This window comes from Lissotriton vulgaris, chromosome 6 (genome assembly GCF_964263255.1).
Source record: "Lissotriton vulgaris chromosome 6, aLisVul1.2, whole genome shotgun sequence".
Lineage (NCBI taxonomy): Eukaryota > Metazoa > Chordata > Amphibia > Caudata > Salamandridae > Lissotriton > Lissotriton vulgaris.
In genome coordinates, this window is record NC_141694.1 from 349,884,025 (window position 1) to 349,903,007 (window position 18,983).

Consider the following 18,983-nt stretch of genomic DNA (forward strand, 5'->3'; position numbering starts at 1 on the left):
GAGCTTTCTGCAACGTCTTTGTTTGAGTTTCTCCAAGGGCTTGAGGTAGAGCTTGCACTATGTTCAAGAAGTCTCAGGAACAGCAAAGACTTCACCATCTTCTGGGTACCGCCTCTGGGACCGCGTGGCTCAGTTGCCACAGAGGGAAACCGCAACCCAACACGGTCACCAAGCCTGCTGGTGGTCTTGTGACCTGAAGGCACAGCAGACAGCACCACCGCACTTCGCACCGCAACCCTGATCTCACCGATTATGAATATTGATGTCGCCACCGATCAGCTGCTTGCACTACAACCTGTAGGGAAAGCCTCACTTCACTCCGTCGCCCTGGTCCTACCGACAATGCCAGCTGACATCACTGCCGTGTTCTGCAGCATGGTCTGGAGGCACAGCTCGTAGGCTACACAAAGCCATGCCCTGTCCCTCACCGCCGCGTGGCTCACCAATTTTCAGACCCATGAACCGGCAATCTTCAAGGGATGCCGCCACTTTCACTGTGAGCATCAGCACCACAATGAGCACCAGGCCGCTTCGTACTGAAGCCTTGACGAGCGTCGCCATCTGCCCACAACTCCACATTCGGTTGGAGCGAAAGGTACTGTTTACAAGTCTGACACTGACACCGGTCCACACCAACACGGTCAACTGAAACTGATGCATTAGGGTGATAATTTTCAAGGTGGACTGCATTGTTATTAATTTCCAACAACAGAGATTTGCTGGGGAAACATTGGTACGGTCAACGCCATGTACCACATTTGCTAAGAACATGACTCTGCTCCCCTTAGGTTTTTTTATCAACACTTACACAGTTTTGAACCAGGATATATTGTCAAGCCCACTCCTAAAAACGTGACTGAGTGTGAGTGCCCTTTATATTCCCCTTTAACTATGTCTAATATGTTCCAGGTGCTGAACTCACTGCAAGATAAGGATTGGCTCAACCATTGGTGGTTTATCTACTGACAGGTTGTGAAGAAAGTAGTGGAGATAACGTGGATTCTGTTGTAGATTTCCCAAACCATAATTTATTATCTATAACTGGATCAGAGCACAGTTCTGTAATTGTTAGTTATAGGCCCATTGTAACCAATAATGAAGTTAATTCTATCCCCAATTATCTGCTTACTAATGAGCCCTGGCTAGCGTATTGCTAGCCAGGAATATAACGATTGCCATAAATTTGCAACATGGAACATGGGGGGGGTTACAGAATAATTTGGGATCCATTGAATGGATAAACATTACATCAGGTTATGATGTTATTTGTATACAAGATATATGGTGCGTGAACTGGACAGATTTGGAATTATTTTCTTCCTACTTTCTGGACGATATACGCTCCCATGTAGGGCGGGCCAAAGGAGGGCTTCAGATATTAATATCCAGCAAGCTCCCTGTAATTGTTAAAATGCTTTTATCTTTTGGACCACATTCTCAGCTGCTGAGGTTCACTATTAAGGGGGCCTTGATTTGGTGTTGGTCAATTTCTATAATAATGTTTTTGATACCTCCCATAGTAAGGTTGCCCATGCACTGCTTTTGCAGTGGAGGTGGAATTTGCCCAGAAAGATGGGCTTCGAGTGTAGTAGGGAGTATACCATAATTGTGTTAATTGGTTGTTCTAGTAACCCTTGGATGTCTCCAGGTGTGTGGTAGAGATGATGTAGTTTCACTGTGGATCTGCCACAGTTGTGAATTACGGTATGGTTATGAATTTACATTGAAATACGCCCAGTTGTTTCATCCATTCTTGTATTGGGTGGGAGGTATGGGATGAGGAGAAAGTAGGAATTCCGTTTTTATGGAATTTAGATTGAGTGGTTTCATGACAGCGAGGCCTGGGTTTTTATAAGAGTATTATTGATGAAACAATGTATTTTGATATTCATATCACTGCAGTAGCATAAAAGTGCACTGGACTGCTTAAGATGTTAAGGAAAAATACTATGCCTTCTGCCAGAATCCGCATAAAATCAGTAGTCTAGGCCTAGATTGTGTCTAGGCTCGACTATTGTAATGTTTTGTATCTGGGAGTCACACAGGGGTGGATCTAGAGGCTTCGGAGAGTGCAGAACTCTGCAGCATGCCTTTTACTGAACTTATCAAATTGTGCATTGATTAGGACCACTTTTAAGAAGCTGCATTGACTACCGGTAAAGCAGAGATCCATTTTTAAACCCCTGTGCTACTGTACTATGGCATTAATGACAAAGGCCCACGTTACATTCAATCTTTGGTGAGACCATATGTACCATCGAGGAAGATCAGCAGGGGAGATATTGTCTACAGTACCCAAGGTAAAGAAAGTGCACACTGGAGTGGTCTCTTTTAGCTCTTTGGCACCAAAATTATTGAATGATTTGCCCTTGATGGTTCATCAGGTTCAGTCTGAAGATCTTTCTATGAAAAAACTCAAAACCTGATTCTTCAGTTCGGGATCTATTGGAGTTTAATAGCTGCAGTTAGACTTGCAGATGCCTGTAAGTAGTGCTGAGACACCTAGCATTAGGTAGCTATTTGCTTTAGAAATTGCATTATTATTTTTAGTTAAGTTGTATCTTCCATGGAGGAAATCTTCAAGTGCATCTGATTTTCATCTGCATACATGTGGTATGTCAGGTCCACTTGATGAGGATCTCTGACAACTGTTCCATGTAAAGTTTGAAAAGTGTAAGGAAGATGGCGAACCTTGAGGAACTCCCCAACCATCTGGGAACACTTAAAATATGAGGATCCTTCTAGTTGGTCTTGTTGGCAGGTTTGGAGAAAAGATGTAAACCAAACTAGTACTTTTCTTGACAGACTCATTCTGCATTCAAGTATCTCTAAGAGGTAATTGTTGAATCTGTTGAATGCCAATGACAGGTCGATCATGATGAGAAGGGGCAAGTTGCTTAGGTCCAGTATGTTTAGAGCATCATCCATGATATGTAGGATTTAGTGCTGTGACCAGGAGGACTGATTTTCTACGGGGAATAACTTTATATGCAGGGAATTATGGTGTATGACTGCAAAAATGTGGCCATGACATTACAGACGATTGAGGCATTGGATGATGAAATTAGGAGGTGGAATAAAATACATCAAAGGTCCAGAAGACTGATTTAACCATGTGCTAGATAGGAATATCAAAACAATCTCATGAAGCAACATTCATTCTGCTATGCTTGTGGCATGATTAGCCACTGATCTACAATTGCCTATCACTTTTACGTGTTGTCTCAGACTCATGGGACTTGTTCTCATGGTCAGGAATAAAGTGATATTGAGATCAAGTTATTGGTGTGAGCCTTCTTTGTCTTGCACCTTGATTTTTGTAGGTTGGTGACTGGCACAATGGGTATGTCAGGTTGGTGACATGAGTGTCTGTGCAGCTTCTTGGCAGGACTGTAATAGTTCTTTAATTTCCACCTCAGATAGATATCTGACTGCTCTCCTTGGTCAGTGGAGTTATTAGCTAGTGGTATTGTTTGCAATGTTGCTTGGTATCGCATGCATGCGTGCGAGGATATCTTTCATAGGTGTGTGAAAGCCTCTGTAGAATACATGCATTTGTGCTTTTATCCCATGTATGGCTTGTGAAGCCGCATTTATGTCTGCAACAATGCTTTCTAGATCCTTAGGTACTCTCTAGACTTTTGGGTGCTAGAGTTTGGTCTACTCAGTATGGCAATCAGTGTCTGATGTGCTGCCTGCAAGCTTTGAGTGAGTGATCATTGGCCTTCTAGGTGGGTAACTTAAATTAATACATTCCTTTTATTCTAAAAGTCAAGTATTAAGCATTTTGTATGTATTCTTTCTTGCTATGCTCCTGAAGTTGCACACTTCTACATGGGATCGTACATCAATACTGTTGCATTCCACCGTGTGCTCCTCATGTTTTTTATCTATGGGGAGAGATTGGCTAAGTAATAGTGTAGTCATGGTCCATTTGTCATCATACAGATTTAATCAATAGCACATTTTAAGTGTTAAGGATAAAAACTAAATCTTGTGAAGGACGCTGTTCAGCCTATCTTACACATACATTAACTGCAAAAACGAGTATCACTTGTTGTTAGACCTTGCATCTTTTGGTGTGTTTTCCTTGCCATTTAGCTTTCTGGCCTCCTGTTTTCAATGGTATGTTGGTCTTTGTTTTGTTGAGTTAGTGCCTCTGCGCACTCTCTTACTCACTGCTGTTTAGCTTTAAAGTGCAAGTGCTCCTACAATAAATTCTGTTTATGGATTTGTGTTTTCATGTTTGGCTTATTTGATTTACTGCTAAGTCCCTACTATATTACACTGTGTGTGCCCAGGGCCTGTAAATCAATTGCTTCTATTGGGCCTGTAGCACTGGTTGTGCCACCCATTCAAACAGCCTTTCAAAGGTGTCTCAGACCTGCCACTACAGCATCTGCAAGCAGTTTTTACTGCTATGTTGACCTGGCAAGTACACCTACTTGCCAGGCCCTAACCTTCACTTTTCTTGCATGTACGGCATCCCACAGGTAAGACCAAGGTACACCCATGGACAGGGTGCAGTGTATGTTAAAGGTAGGACATGTCCTGGTGTGTGTGACATGCCCTGATAGTGAAACACTGACAATTTCGATGTTTACTATTGGCAGGCTATAAGTCCCATAGGCTAACATTGGAGTTGTTTTATAACCTCTTACAAACCCAACTTTCCATTGCGACAAGATAGAGCAAAAGAGATTAGTATGTCTATAATCAGGATTTAAAAATACATCCTGTAGTGAAGATGATGTTTATATTATGTGTTTAAAATACCACTTTTAGAAGGTGGGTATTTTCTTGCCTAGCCATTCTATGTGCCTCTGCTGGTTTGTGTATTGCCTGTCTGGTTTTAGGGTGACAGGGGCTGGGGATATGCATTCACTGTACACAACTAATGGGGAGTCGAGATATGTCCTGCCTTTCCAGGGTGACTCAGAGCTGAGCTGAATCGACCTTGGTTGCATTTAGAGAATTGAGGGAATTTTCCCTTGTACCTGAATAGGCCCTGTCTCCTTTGCATAGTGCTATTTCCACCTCCTGTAGTGAAGCTGGGAAAGGGAGGGCAGGACTGGTTTGGACTGGGCTCAGAGACCCTTGCCACAAAGAGAACAGAGAGTAAATGTGCTATAAATATTGGGGCCCTGATCCCAGGACTTTAGAATTCTTTTGGATCAAGGAACTTGCCAAGAAGAAGAGCTGGAGAAGCTGTAAGGAGGAACCACTTTGTTGTGTTGGCATGCAGTGGTTGCTTCTGTTTTGGGCAGAGGAAGGACTGGACTGAGCTTTCTGCAACGTCTTTGTTTGAGTTTCTCCAAGGGCTTGAGGTAGAGCTTGCACTATGTTCAAGAAGTCTCAGGAACAGCAAAGACTTCACCATCTTCTGGGTACCGCCTCTGGGACCGCGTGTCTCAGTTGCCACAGAGGGAAACCGCAACCCGACACGGTCACCAAGCCTGCTGGTGGTCTTGTGACCTGAAGGCACAGCAGACAGCACCACCGCACTTCGCACCGCAACCCTGATCTCACCGATTATGAATATCGATGTCGCCACTGATCAGCTGCTTGCACTACAACCTGTAGGGAAAGCCTCACTTCACTCCGCCGCCCTGGTCCTACCGACAATGCCAGCTGACATCACTGCCGTGTTCTGCAGCATGGTCTGGAGGCACAGCTCGTAGGCTACACGAAGCCATGCCCTGTCCCACACCGCCGCGTGGCTCACCAATTTTCAGACCCATGAACCGGCAATCTTCAAGGGATGCCGCCACTTTCACTGTGAGCATCAGCACCACAACGAGCACCAGGCCGCTTCGTACTGAAGCCTTGACGAGCGCCGCCATCTGCCCACAACTTCGGTTGGAGCGAAAGGTACTGTTTACAAGTCTGACACTGACACCGGTCCACACCAACACGGTCAACTGAAACTGTTGCATTAGGGTGATAATTTTCAAGGTGGACTGCATTGGTATTAATTTCCAACAACAGAGATTTGCTGGGGAAACATTGGTACGGTCAACGCCGTGTACCGCATTTGCTAAGAACATGACTCTGCTCCCCTTAGGTTTTTTTTATCGACACTTACACAGTTTTGAACCAGGATATAATGTCAAGCCCACTACTAAAAACGTGACTGAGTGTGAGTGCCCTTTATATTCCCCTTTAACTATGTGTAATATGTTCCAGGTGCTGAACTCACTGCAAGATAAGGATTGGCTCAACCGTTGGAGGTTTATCTACTGACAGGTTGTGAAGAAAGTAGTGGAGATAATGATGGATTCTGTTGTAGATTTCCCAAACCATAATTTATTATATATAACTGGATCAGAGCACAGTTCTGTAATTGTTAGTTATAGGCCCATTGTAACCAATAATGAAGTTAATTCTATCCCCAATTATCTGCTTACTAATAAGCCCTGGCTAGCGTATTGCTAGCCAGGAATATAAAGATTGCCATAAATTTGCAACATGGAACATGGGGGGGGGTTACAGAATAATTTGGGATCCATTGAATGGATAAACATTACATCAGGTTAAGATGTTATTTGTATACAAGATATATGGTGCGTGAACTGGACAGATTTGGAATTATTTTCTTCCTACTTTCTGGACGATCTACGCTCCCATGTAGGGAGGGCCAAAGGAGGGCTTCAGATATTAATATCCAGCAAGCTCCCTGTAATTGTTAAAACGCTTTTATCTTTTGGACCACATTCTCAGCTGCTGAGGTTCACTATTAAGGGGGCCTTGATTTGGTGTTGGTCAATTTCTATAATAATGTTTTTGATACCTCCCATTGTAAGTTTGCCCATGCACTGCTTTTGCAGTGGAGGTGGAATTTGCCCAGAAATATGGGCTTCGAGTGTAGTAGGGAGTATACCATAATTGTGTTCATTGGTTGTTCTAGTAACCCTTGGATGTTTCCAGGTGTGTGGTAGAGATGATGTAGTTTCACTGTGGATCTGCCACAGTTGTGCATTACGGTATGGTTATGGGGGCCTTGAGTTGGTGTTGGTCAATTTCTATAATAATGTTTTTGATACCTCCCATAGTAAGGTTGCCCATGCCCTTGATTTATATCTGGAAGTTTTTTTGAACCCTATCCGCACCAACTGAGTACTAATATGGGCTGGCATCTTAATTATTAAGGCTTGCCCTTTTCCTGCAAAGCAAGTATGTGGTTCTCTAATTTGGATGGGGTGGGTAAAGTGCACTTCAGGCACAATGACTATGGGGATGCATTCAATTCAGTTATTTCCAAATGTGATCTTCTCATGCTGACATGTAAATGACGCAATAACGGTTAGCAAATCCTATCCTTTAGTGGCAGAAATGACTCTACTGTTATTGATCATGCTTTGGTGTACGCTTTCGCTAGAGGTATGATTGGTACCCCAAGTATTGTTCAGACCGTAATAAGTAATAACCTAATTATATTACCTTTCACTTTCTTGGGCAAGTTATGTGAAGTATTTTTCTTAGCTACTAATATTACTCCAAATAGATCTAATGGTGTATTTATTAAATGGTCAGGAATTAAGCCTAATACCATTCTTCAAGAAATAGTAACAAAAACTTCACTGAGATTAGCTATTGTGTGAATGAGGTGGTGGCTCCCAATATGGTGTTGTCCGGTTTTAATCACATTACTTGTTCTGTCAGCTTCCTTTTGACCCGAAATGTAATCCCCTGCCCAAACTAGAAGAAGCATTGGCCATGCCAATTGGTTTCGTCATATTAGTGTATTATGAAAATATGTCCTTGGTGCAGTGCAGAGTTGGAAAAGCATTCCAATGACACCTACGTGGCTTAGACAGGGCGGGAGGGGAACCCTTGCCCACTTGTAGTTGTCAATCAAACACAATAGGATTTTGTACAACAGGTGCTCTGAAGTCACATTTTTTAAAGTGTTTTCATAATGGTTAAATAAAATGTTTGCCTAAAATCACATATACATGTAAAATGGTGCAATCGTGCATATTTTCCATCTATTAATTAGTAAACCTGTTTCTGTGTTTTCCAACAAGGAAGGAAGGGGCATATTAGCAAGAACTTCATTACGATTATCGCTGTTTTAGCAGATGTATGACATTACAACGCATGCTTTTACCACGCATGCTTCTTCAACGTAAGTATTACAACGCAAACCTTTACAACACATAGTGCTTTGGGGTGCTGGATAGTGAATAGTTTAATTTACTATTCCAACTCCAGTCCCTGTGGACAGTAGGGAAGGTGTTGGATAGTAAATTAAATCCAGTCCCTGTCCTAGAGCGCCCCCCCAGCGCAATGCGTTGTAATGGTTTGTGTTGTAATAGTTGCGTCGTAAAGGCACTGCGTAGTAAAAGTTGCGTTGTAGAGGATGTTCGCCCGTTTTAGAGGCAGGAAACTGCCGCTAAAACGGCGATATTGGTCTTGCTAATATGCTTAATAGAATACCAATAGAAGCCCAGGTTAGAAGTGCAGGATATCTAACCTGGGCTTCTATTGGAATTCTGTAACGCATATTAGCAAGCCCATTATTGCCGTTTTAGCGGCAGTTTCCTGCCGCTAAAAACAGCGATAATTTTAACCAGGTTCTTGCTAATATGCCCCAAAGTCGCTTGGAGTTTGTGAACACACATTATTCTACACTTTTATATTCACACACCGTCTATGAATCCTTACCCACACTGAAAATGTTCAGAGATTTAACTTCCTAAATTGTTGAACATGTTTCACTGTTGGTAATCGTTCTTTTGGTTATGCTTGTAACCTGCACTAGTCGTAGCTTGCCAGGCATAATCTTGGAAAAGAAAAATTCTCTTCCCTCATTTTGAAAATATGGTACTGTTAATACACCTGTTTTGTTTCCCCTGCAGCCCCATCCAATTTAGGGTTGTTCATTGCCCTTTGAATGTTTAAAAGGAATTTGATCCTGGTCTTGATATAAACAAATCTCAAATGTTCAAGCTTAAAAGGCAATTGGAAATGGTGTATGAATAATCTGAAATATGTAAGTCTGCGTGTGTCTCTGGATCAGTCCACTATTTCCACATGTAGTGACTAACTCACTGGTGCAAACGACTATTGTGAATTATAATCATTTCCCCATCACTCATCTGCACACAAAGTTACATTTTAGGATATCCCATTATCTACTTACACAGAAGCAACGTCACTTATTTCTAGAATGCTGGCTCGTAGAATGCTGTTTTGTGTACCGATGGAAGGATCAATACCGCTATGATTCATGTGTTCATGAAAAGGAGAGAAGTACGAGAACATGAACAATGCTACTAATGGTGTCTGAATAATGACCTATCAACATCAATTAATCAATCAAGCATTTGTAGAGCGCACTTCTCACCTGCGAGTGTCTCAAGGCGCTAAGGGAGGTGGGGTGGGAACTGCTACTGCTCGAACAACCAGGTCTTGGAATAGTGTAACTAGCAGTGTTCTAGAAAGTAATGGAGCATGATGATTTGTGACAAGTTGCCAAAGTATGCACAACAAGTTCCAGCATATTTAAGCTTGTAGACAGGTTAGGTAGAGCTCAGGACGCACCAAGAAGCTCTTATAATGAAATCAGAGCATAGAAAAGGGGGCTAGTACTTAAAAATGAGAGCCCAGCACAAGGTAAGTAGGTTTTCGGGTATGTTGGGGACCGTTCACTCATATAGCCCTTGCCACTCACACTACTGCGCACATTCTAAAATTAAAAAAAAGCTACGCCACAGGGCATACTGATTACCTGCTCAGTATTAGGTGGCTGTATTGACTTGTGAGGTCCGCAAACACTGCATCTTTTCTTAACTTTGTTTAGATTAAAAAAATGTACAGATTAATTCACACTGGTTAAACACACCTGAAAACGTCTGCTCAGGCCCCTGTTCAGTATGCACACATTACCGTTGATAAAAGCGGAGGTAATAGACGCCGATCTGCTTCCATAAAGGCTGCTCGGGCACCCACTGGGCCACTGGCTGCATCCGAACAACACAGACATCGTCCCGCCCCCCTCCCCCCCCCCCCCCCCCCACCGCCAGGCTGCCCAAAAAATCAGCCCACAGCTGGAAGTTGGATACTAGCTCCACGAGTGCCCACTTTACCAATTCCACCCTGCTGGCGCTCACTGCTTTATCCCATAAGAGCCTAAAAGGGGCCGAATGGGCAATGTGGGCCAGTCTTGACAATAATGTTAGTTTATTACGGTGAACTGCAGAGAAGCAAGAGAGGTGCTAATATTGCACCTATATGAAGGCATTCCTCTTTAGACAGTTTGGCCTCACTTCTGAACACTATTGGCAAAGGTTCGGGGGAACCACTAAGGAGACTTAGCAAGCCTGGGAATATTAGGTGAATATTGCATTGAAGAAATATGGGTGAAGGGTGCCAAAGTAAAAGTCCCTAAAGGAGTGGATAATTTGTTCATGTGAGAGTGTCATGCTCTGGATGTGCAGACCCACTGAAAGCCCCTGCTGTCTCTGAATACCCACGCTGGTGGAAAAGGTAGAATTACCATCTATGACAAGATCTGGTAAAAATAAAAAACTGAGAGAGAAAAGGCCAGACCTGAATCTCACTTTCTAACCAGGGAATCTTCTCAGCCAAGAGATGGCAGAAATCTATGTCAATGGTGTGGATACAGGTTTACTGAACCAGCCGAATGGAATACAGAGGACAACAGGAGGGTAAGGGATACTTGCGAGTTTAAATATTAATTGTATAGGAGCATTTGAAACGTCCTCCTGAGTTCTAGATGAGGTCTCTAGGACACTATTACAAATTCACTGGTCAGAAGCTAGGAGGCACACTAGAAAAAAAGACAAAGGACAATGGGCGGGCTCACATGATTATTTAGGGGACTAGAAAGGCGGTAAAACAACAAATGTGAGGGTCAGGTAACAATTTCAAGTTGATACAAAAGCAAAGAGCCACAACAACTCACAACACATTGCCAGGCAAAAGCTCTGTGCCCTGGAAGCTCATAAGTACTAGGGTGCCAACAGTAACCTGGACAAGATTTAAAATCAGGAACTGAGTAACTGAACTTTCTGCTGTTAGCGGTCTAGTGTTCTCAACCTCTTCAATTTCCACTGGCTCATGCTGTTTGTGTGTATTTTCTTACTCTGAACCCTGACAGTTTCTCCTACCCGGAAAGTCTTACCTGGAAATAAATGTTGGGTCCTGGTTTCAAAACGTGCTTCTAATGGAATTCCTTTACTAATAAACAAAGTCTGTGAGCTACCATTACATAATCCTTCCAGGCCACCAGTAAGTGGTCATTATGGATATGTGAATTAAATATTTACTCTAACTCATACTGCAGAGATCAATATATTATCACTGGTGGGGTTTACTGACTACATCTGAAATGCCAGGATTGATTTTACATATGCGGAATACTGAATGCATGTGCCGATATGAGTGTAATGACTGTTGAATGGCTGCATTTCCCAATTTTGTTAAAACTGTGAAAGGGCCTGTAAATTGGTGTGCAGTTTTTGAATTTTAGGAATGGTTAGATACTTGATGGATACCCAAACCCTATCTCCTTTTTAGGTCTCTCTTGAGACCTATTGCTGCTGAGTTGGCTCTGAAGAGAGCAAGACCTGGGCACGCGCGCCGATTGCACATCGTGGACGCGCATGCCCAGCCTCCCGGAGCTGTGCACTCCTGCTCCACATTCACAGCGGCAGCCTCTCACTATCACGCGCGCACGCAGCCACACTCACGGAAACGCACACACGCTGACACACACACACACGCTGACACACACACACCTCCCCCCACCTACCGTCCCCCCCCCCCACCTACCGGCCTCTTTCCTCGTGTCCCTCTCCCTCACAGTGGGTCAGTCTTGGCAGCAGGCAGACTCGGAGGTCGGACGTGTCTTCTCCGGCGATTTTCAGCTTGCGCAGCTACAGCTGATGTGCACGGTCACGGCGACTGCGTGTCGTCTCGTGCACTCCCACCGCGCAGTTTTGCACCCGCGATCCTCACTCAGCTTGGTTTTAAATGTATCCCTGTGCAGTGGAACAGGTTCTCATCTAAAGCGGGTTGAGTTCACGCTGTATAAAACTGCACACACAAAATACAGCTACTCACGCATACACTTCGGGAAAATGAGCGTTCTGGAGCCTATGACACTGCAAGGCAGTTGCTCCGTTTTAGGCAGCATCTATCTTGTTTTTGGGAATCGCAGTTTCTCGTCGCTGTGACTCCAATGGTCCCAGTATGCACACACATTGTACTACAAAGCCAGGGCTGGCTTAAAGTGGGTCAGTTTGCCGGTGCCTCAGCACATTGTGCAACTCCCTGTCTGATGCTAGTGGCCTCGCGCCGTTCCGGGTACGCCTACTGCGTGACGGGCGCGCGGGGCCGGAATGGGAGTCAGGTGACCGAGACCAGGAACTGGGAGCAGAGGCACTGCCAGAGGGACCGATAAAAACAACAGCCGCCAGCCCAGGGTGGGATGCAGGAGGGAGAGAGACCGCGAGGACAGGGGCCGGAGCACCTAAAACAAAGCGAGGGGCTGAGGTAGCATGAGCGAGGCGAAACGACTGGATTGAAAGACCTCCCGAATCGGGTAAGAAAGTCTCTAGTTACCAGACAGAAGCCTGCCCTGTGTCATCTACAGTACAGTTTATAGGTGTAGGTAGAGAGGACAGAGACGTCCACCCGGCACACTCTGGGGTAGTAACCCCGCTGATTCTGACGCCCAGGATAAGTAAGTACTCACTACCATTCGTATGTGATTTTTAGAGTTTATCCATTTGTATCTATTCCATGAGTGACTTTACTACTTGTACATTTGCAATTTGTTTCTATTTGTATCTCTTTCCTGCGTAACTTTACAACTTGTACATTTGCATTTTTTTTTCCTGTTTGTATCTTTTATGTAACGCATGTAATCCTAAATCCTTATGTATCGCAACTGGTTCTTTTGTAAAGCGCTCTAACACCTTCTGATAATGTTCGCGCTATAGAAAATCACATAAAAAAAAACTAAGATACTATAAGTGGGATCAGGCAGGCAGGGTGTCGGGGGGGGGGCAGGTGGTGGTTCTTAGCGAAGTGCCCTGTGACCAGTGAGGGTGTTGCAGTACCAGGCGCGCAGCCCCCCCCCATCGTGTGTGTCAGCCCGGGCTAACAGAGCTTCGCGGGCTGGCGAGCACGTAATTGCAGCCGCACCCGAGTACTTAACAGGTCTTTAAAAGACCATTTAGTTGTAAATGAGGCTTTTGTTGTGTGGTCACCCCCAGCCACTTTGTCCGTGGTTGGAAGAATTAGTCCTCTCGAAATTTGGCTCTAGTTGCCCGCCTGCGCAGTACTATGCTCTTTGATTGTCTGATAACTGGGGGAGGCCTCAGTATTGGGGCGCTGTATTAGTACATGAGGAGATAACAGAAGATTGTCTCTGTGCTCACGGAGGGTGACCAGGGGGTTGGTGGGGTCGGTCTCGTGGCAGTGCCCTCGGATGTTTAAAGGCTATAAACCGTGCTTGAAATAGAAATATGCAAGTGAAGGTACCCACTATCTCGGAGCACCTGCCTGCCACTGAGAATTACAGGCACTCTCCCATTCACCCCCATTTGAGAAGACTATTTCAAATGATAAAAGTGCGGGCACTCCGTACCCGAGAGTGCCGGCTCATTTAAAGCACTATATGTAAGCATGTTTTTAGGGTACATGGTACTGGGCTGAGAGTCAGAGCAGCAGTACATTTGATGTGAGGTGTTTGGGGTGAGGGTAAGTGAGAGTATCTGGTCACTGTCATTTTTTTGGGGAGGGGTAACGTGGTCTTGAGGGCTCTGCACTCTATAAAGTACTTGAGCAACTGTTGGCTGTGCTAGAACTCAGTGCTCTGTTTATTCTTTGAAGGCTCAACGCTTCTTGGTTGTACCCTATTTTTCCTGTGTGCATCGTGCTCTGCGGTGTGGAGTACGGAGTACACAAGAAGGGGGGGGCACAGGTGAGTAAGAATTTCAGAGAGATCAGCAGGGGAGGCAGTGACTGTAGCCTCAGGTGAGACCTGATAAACATTCCCAGGCACCCGTGGGTCAGAGGGAAGACTTGTGACTCAAGACAGTCAGGTGCTTATCAGCTGACAACACTGTTGTACTGGTGGCACCCACAGGCAGCTGCTGGAGTCAGTTTGTAAAGACAGGTATTTCGGCACTGCGGGCTGTCGAGGCAGACATGTTAGAAGTGGTTGTTTACTGACCCTCGTGCCGTAATAAAGGTGGAGTTAACATCCAGCGCTGCGAAGCGGCTTCGCATCAGGTGACGCCTTCAAACTTTCCCGTTCTTTTATTCTGTGACCTGTAGTTAGTTTGCATTATTGCACATGAAGTGGCAACACAGAATAAAGGGCATGCACACAGAGGCGAGGAGGGGCGCTGATTGCAGGTGTATACCCAAGAATAGGAAGACTTGAGATAATAGATACCCAGGACTGTGTGGGAGTATGTGACAAGAGGAATGGAGACAATTTGTGGATCTAGACTTTGGCTGCGTGCAGGTTTTTGGAAAGCGCAACACAGCGCCTTGAAGCTCCGTCTGGGTCATGAGTAGCTCTCTAGTAAATCATGTTTCGGATTCAGTGTCACGAGAAGAGATGAATGTTATTGGCAAAGCAATAGGTCTGGCGATGGCAAGCTGATGCAGCGATTACTTTTAAAAAAATCTTTTATCGTGAGCACATGCTACAAAGATAAAAATCCTGGCACCTAAACCGTGGCAGAATGTATATGTAATTGCAATATTCATTTAAAAAAGGACCACTGTGAATAGTTTTAATAAAACGGTACTTATGCTTTCTGGCAAGCTGGTGTACTTGGAAAAGTTAAACCCTTTTAATGAGTTTAATGCAGGCAAGGCCTAAAAGCAAGCAGCATGGTCGAGCATCCAGGCTTGGCAATTTTCATAATCGTTAAAGGTGAGGAGAGTAATTGACTAAAGATTAATAAACAATAGAAATGGATCTAAAATGTGCCGAAGGCATGGACTTCCCAACTCTTGTAAACCGTGAAATAAAGTGCTTTTATAAGCACCTTTAAGCAAAGGACGGAGTTTATCCTCTGTGCGGTGGATGGCTGATATTTAAACTGAGAAATTGTGCGGTTCCTTTTTCACCTCTAATGCACAAGCCTTGTGTAGATTCGGAAGAACAGATCCGTGTGCCATTAATGCCGTGTGATTAGAATTTGTTCACATTGGTACATAAGCGTTGTTTAAATATAACTATAGGGAGGGTGTGTATTAAAGTAAAAAGGACATGACAATTAAGTTTTATTCTCGGTCTGGTGTTTTTTTCTAAAGCCAATCTCTCCCAATATTATGCCAACAAACCACAAGAGTAGAGGCCCAGGTATTCATGGGGAAACATCATTTACTACGAATGCATTACCACTCGTTACGTTTACAACGGGTCACTTACCACGCAAACGTCTTTTCACTGCGGGTGCATTCCATGAACGTCTTTACCACGCAACGCAAGCTTCATTCCTTCCAGTCTTTGTTACTTCGTCCTGCGTGTATATCATTAGGAGAAAGGGACAATAAAAAAAGGGGGCTAGGGGAGCTGGGGAGGTCTCCTCCCCATAAAAAAGCAGAACTAAAAAAAAAAGAAGAAAACTTAAAAAAAAAACACTATTCAGTGCCAAAGGAGAGAAAGGAAAGAGCCTCAACAACGACGTGGCGTGTACGTCAACATAGGAGTCCTACCTCTATTTTGAAAGACGTGTTTTGATGCTGGTTACGTTAGAAGTATTGTAACGTAAATATGGCGGTGTATAATCGTGCGTGCTCAAATGCTGCGTGGTAAAGACACATACGAAGTAAAAGTCGTGTGGTAATGCCATGCATGGAAAACGTTAGCGTTGTATTATCATATATTCGTATTCATGTCGCCTTCTGCACCTGCCCCACTCTATCTATTTATCGCATCATCACAGCATCACTCAGCACCACCACAGCATCACTCAGGGGCACCACAACATCACTATGCGCTACCACAGCATCACTGAAGGCCACAGCATCACTCGACGTCACCACAACATCACTTAGTGCCACCACAGCATCAATGTGTCAAACCATTCAACAACAACTGGTTCAAATATGTTCTATCAATGTTTCAAGCTTTATTACAAATGTCACAAAAAGATGTTAATATTTCACTTCTTTTCTTGGATTTTTGCCACAATAAAATACACTGAACATAATCTTCACAAAAGTTATTTACTCAAGTTTAAGCTATTGCCATTATAAATTACAATAACTTTTATTTAAGTATTAATTATTAAAAATTTTAAAAAAACATTATTATTTGTAATATCAATACATCTAAGTCACGTAAATACAACACAATTTTCATTACAAATGCCATAGGTGTCACATTTGCAAAAGTTAAAAGTATTGGCATTGTAAATGACAAAGCTATTAATTTCGTTATTTCTAAAACCAACACATAAAAAAAATTCTCATTTACAAGACCAATAGCTCAAACTTTCCTAATGCGAGACCTATTGCATTGCAAATGCTTGTTAATAGGTGTCTTTCTCAGGTTTTTATTACAAAGTGTTTACATGCAGCTTTAGCCTACAGCAGATGTTGTTGTGCTGCTTTTAGGATGACAGGAAGTCTTTGCACCAAGGTAGGCACTGAAAGAACAGTGCAAATAGTGATCTGATCTGGTAACCTCTGAGGAGCGTTTCCATATGAAGAATGGAAGGGAGATATTCCTTTCTTTTGTTCTTGTATGTGATGAGTTTTTATATATACATTTTCCGAAAGCAAACCACGGATACCAGGAATTTTGTTGCTAATAAGAAATTATCATAGGTATTGTTCTAGGGATTGATTTAATATTTCTGTTTGTCCATCTGTCAGGGGGTAGTAAGTGGTAGTTTTGAAATGCTTGATACCCACTTTTACTATTTGTAGTTTAGAGAAAAGTGCTGTAAACTGAGTCTCTCTATCTGTGATGATCATTTTTGAAAGACATTATAGATGGATAATATGTCTGAAGACTTGCTTGCTAATTCTACTGGCATAGGAGGATTTTTTAGAGGATTCAAGTCTTCAATTTTTGTGAAGTAGACTAAGACAATGGACAGGTAGATAACTGCCCTATATGGCCCCTAGAGATCATCCCCCAGGTTGTCGTAGAATAGGAAGAGGTTGCAAGACTCTGGCTGCAGACATATGGGATGGCTTCTCTTGAGCTCAACCTACACATATTTGAATGTATTTCTTGATTGATTAATTGAGATCAGGCCACCAACAATCTTGACTAATTAACAATAGCATCTTCATTTGTCCTGGAGGACCCACAGCAGGTGACACTATTTCCTTATTATCGACTGATCCTTTTTGCAAGGAAGAAACAGTTTCTATTTTATATAATAAACCATTCTGGACAGATCTTTTGTTAGGGTCTTGCTGTATCCATGGCTCGTTCTTAGTTAGCTCTGAGCCTGAGTCATCAATCTGTAGGGAGAGGCATCAGCCTTTCCGTGTCTATTTCCAGATCTGCAAATTATTATGTAGTCAAATGGATAGAAGTATATAGGGGCTGATATAAAGCTTTACATATTTCATCTGAATCTTTGATAGTTATGCGTTCCCTTTCATAGGTGGTATATTTGCCCTTGGTATCCATAAAGGTCTACAGATAGTCCGCTACTGGCTATAGCTTCTAGGTCTTAGGATCTCATTAATATAACACAGCTCTAATTTCAAACAAGTCTGCATCTGCTTCTACAACAAAGGAAAGCACATAGTGGTCTTATAACTGTCTCCTTCTAAATGTTTTATTCAATGTGAGAAATCTGCTTTAATAATTATGAGTTCCCTTCCATAGGTGGTATAGTTGTGCATGGTATCTATATAGGTCTTCCAATAGTCTGTGACTGGCTATAGATTCTAGGTCTCAGGATCTCATTAATATACCACTGCTCTAATTTCATAAAGGTATGAATCTGTTTCCACAACAAAGGAAAACACTAATTTGAATATCACATTATTAATGTGGATGTAAAAATGATCACAAGTCCCTGAAAGGCATGTTTGTATTCATAAATCCCAACATCAAATTAAATGTGTTCCCATCCATGTTGGTTGAGTAATTGGATGGATGATAGTGGGAAAGGTTTGGATAAACTGCTGATAAAAAAAACTTGCAACGCTAATGTATTTTTGTATTTCCTTAATATTTTGCAAAGTTAGTCATTCTCAAAGTGTTTTTCTTCTATAGGATCCATACTGAGACCTGTTTCTTAGTATTAATGCTTTAGTAATCCAGTGAGGACTTCTCAAATTCAGCAACAATCCACTTATAAGGTATAATGAGTAAATTAAGATGTTGTTTAGCTAAATCACTATGGCAACACATAAGAGATCTCAAAATATGTAATTCAAAAAGTGTAGGAAAGAGGCTGTGGCCTTGCAAAAACACGAGGGCAACCCATTAAGATAAACCCATTGTCCAGATTCTCCTACAAATATTGCGATAACATTTCATCTTTGTTCAGTGTCTGTAGCTCAGTTCTGTCATGTGGAATATGTTCTCCTGGCTAAAGGTCAATCAAGCAAACATATCCAGTATTGGGGTATCTTTCATAGATTCACATGCCTGAATCATTCCCCGTCGCTGAGGTGGGAATCCCACGGTATATAAAAAAGCAGTGCCAAAAGTAAATTACAGTAGTAGGCCCTATGAGAAAGCCCTGGCCTATCTACCTCATTATGCTAAAAAGACCAAAGTCTTTGTTGCAACCAATCAGCTCACAGCACCCTCTTGAACCCTCTCTGCAGAGCCAGTTCTTCTCAGATTTTCACTGCACGTCTTGTGGAAGGGAGTCTCCCTGAGTCTCTATTCAGTTTCTTCTCTACTTCAGGAAGTCTGACAACAAGACTTTATTTAAACCTTGCAGAACATGTCAAAAGAAAAGGGTCCATGTTGATGACCAACATAAGGACTGCATTTATTGCCTTCA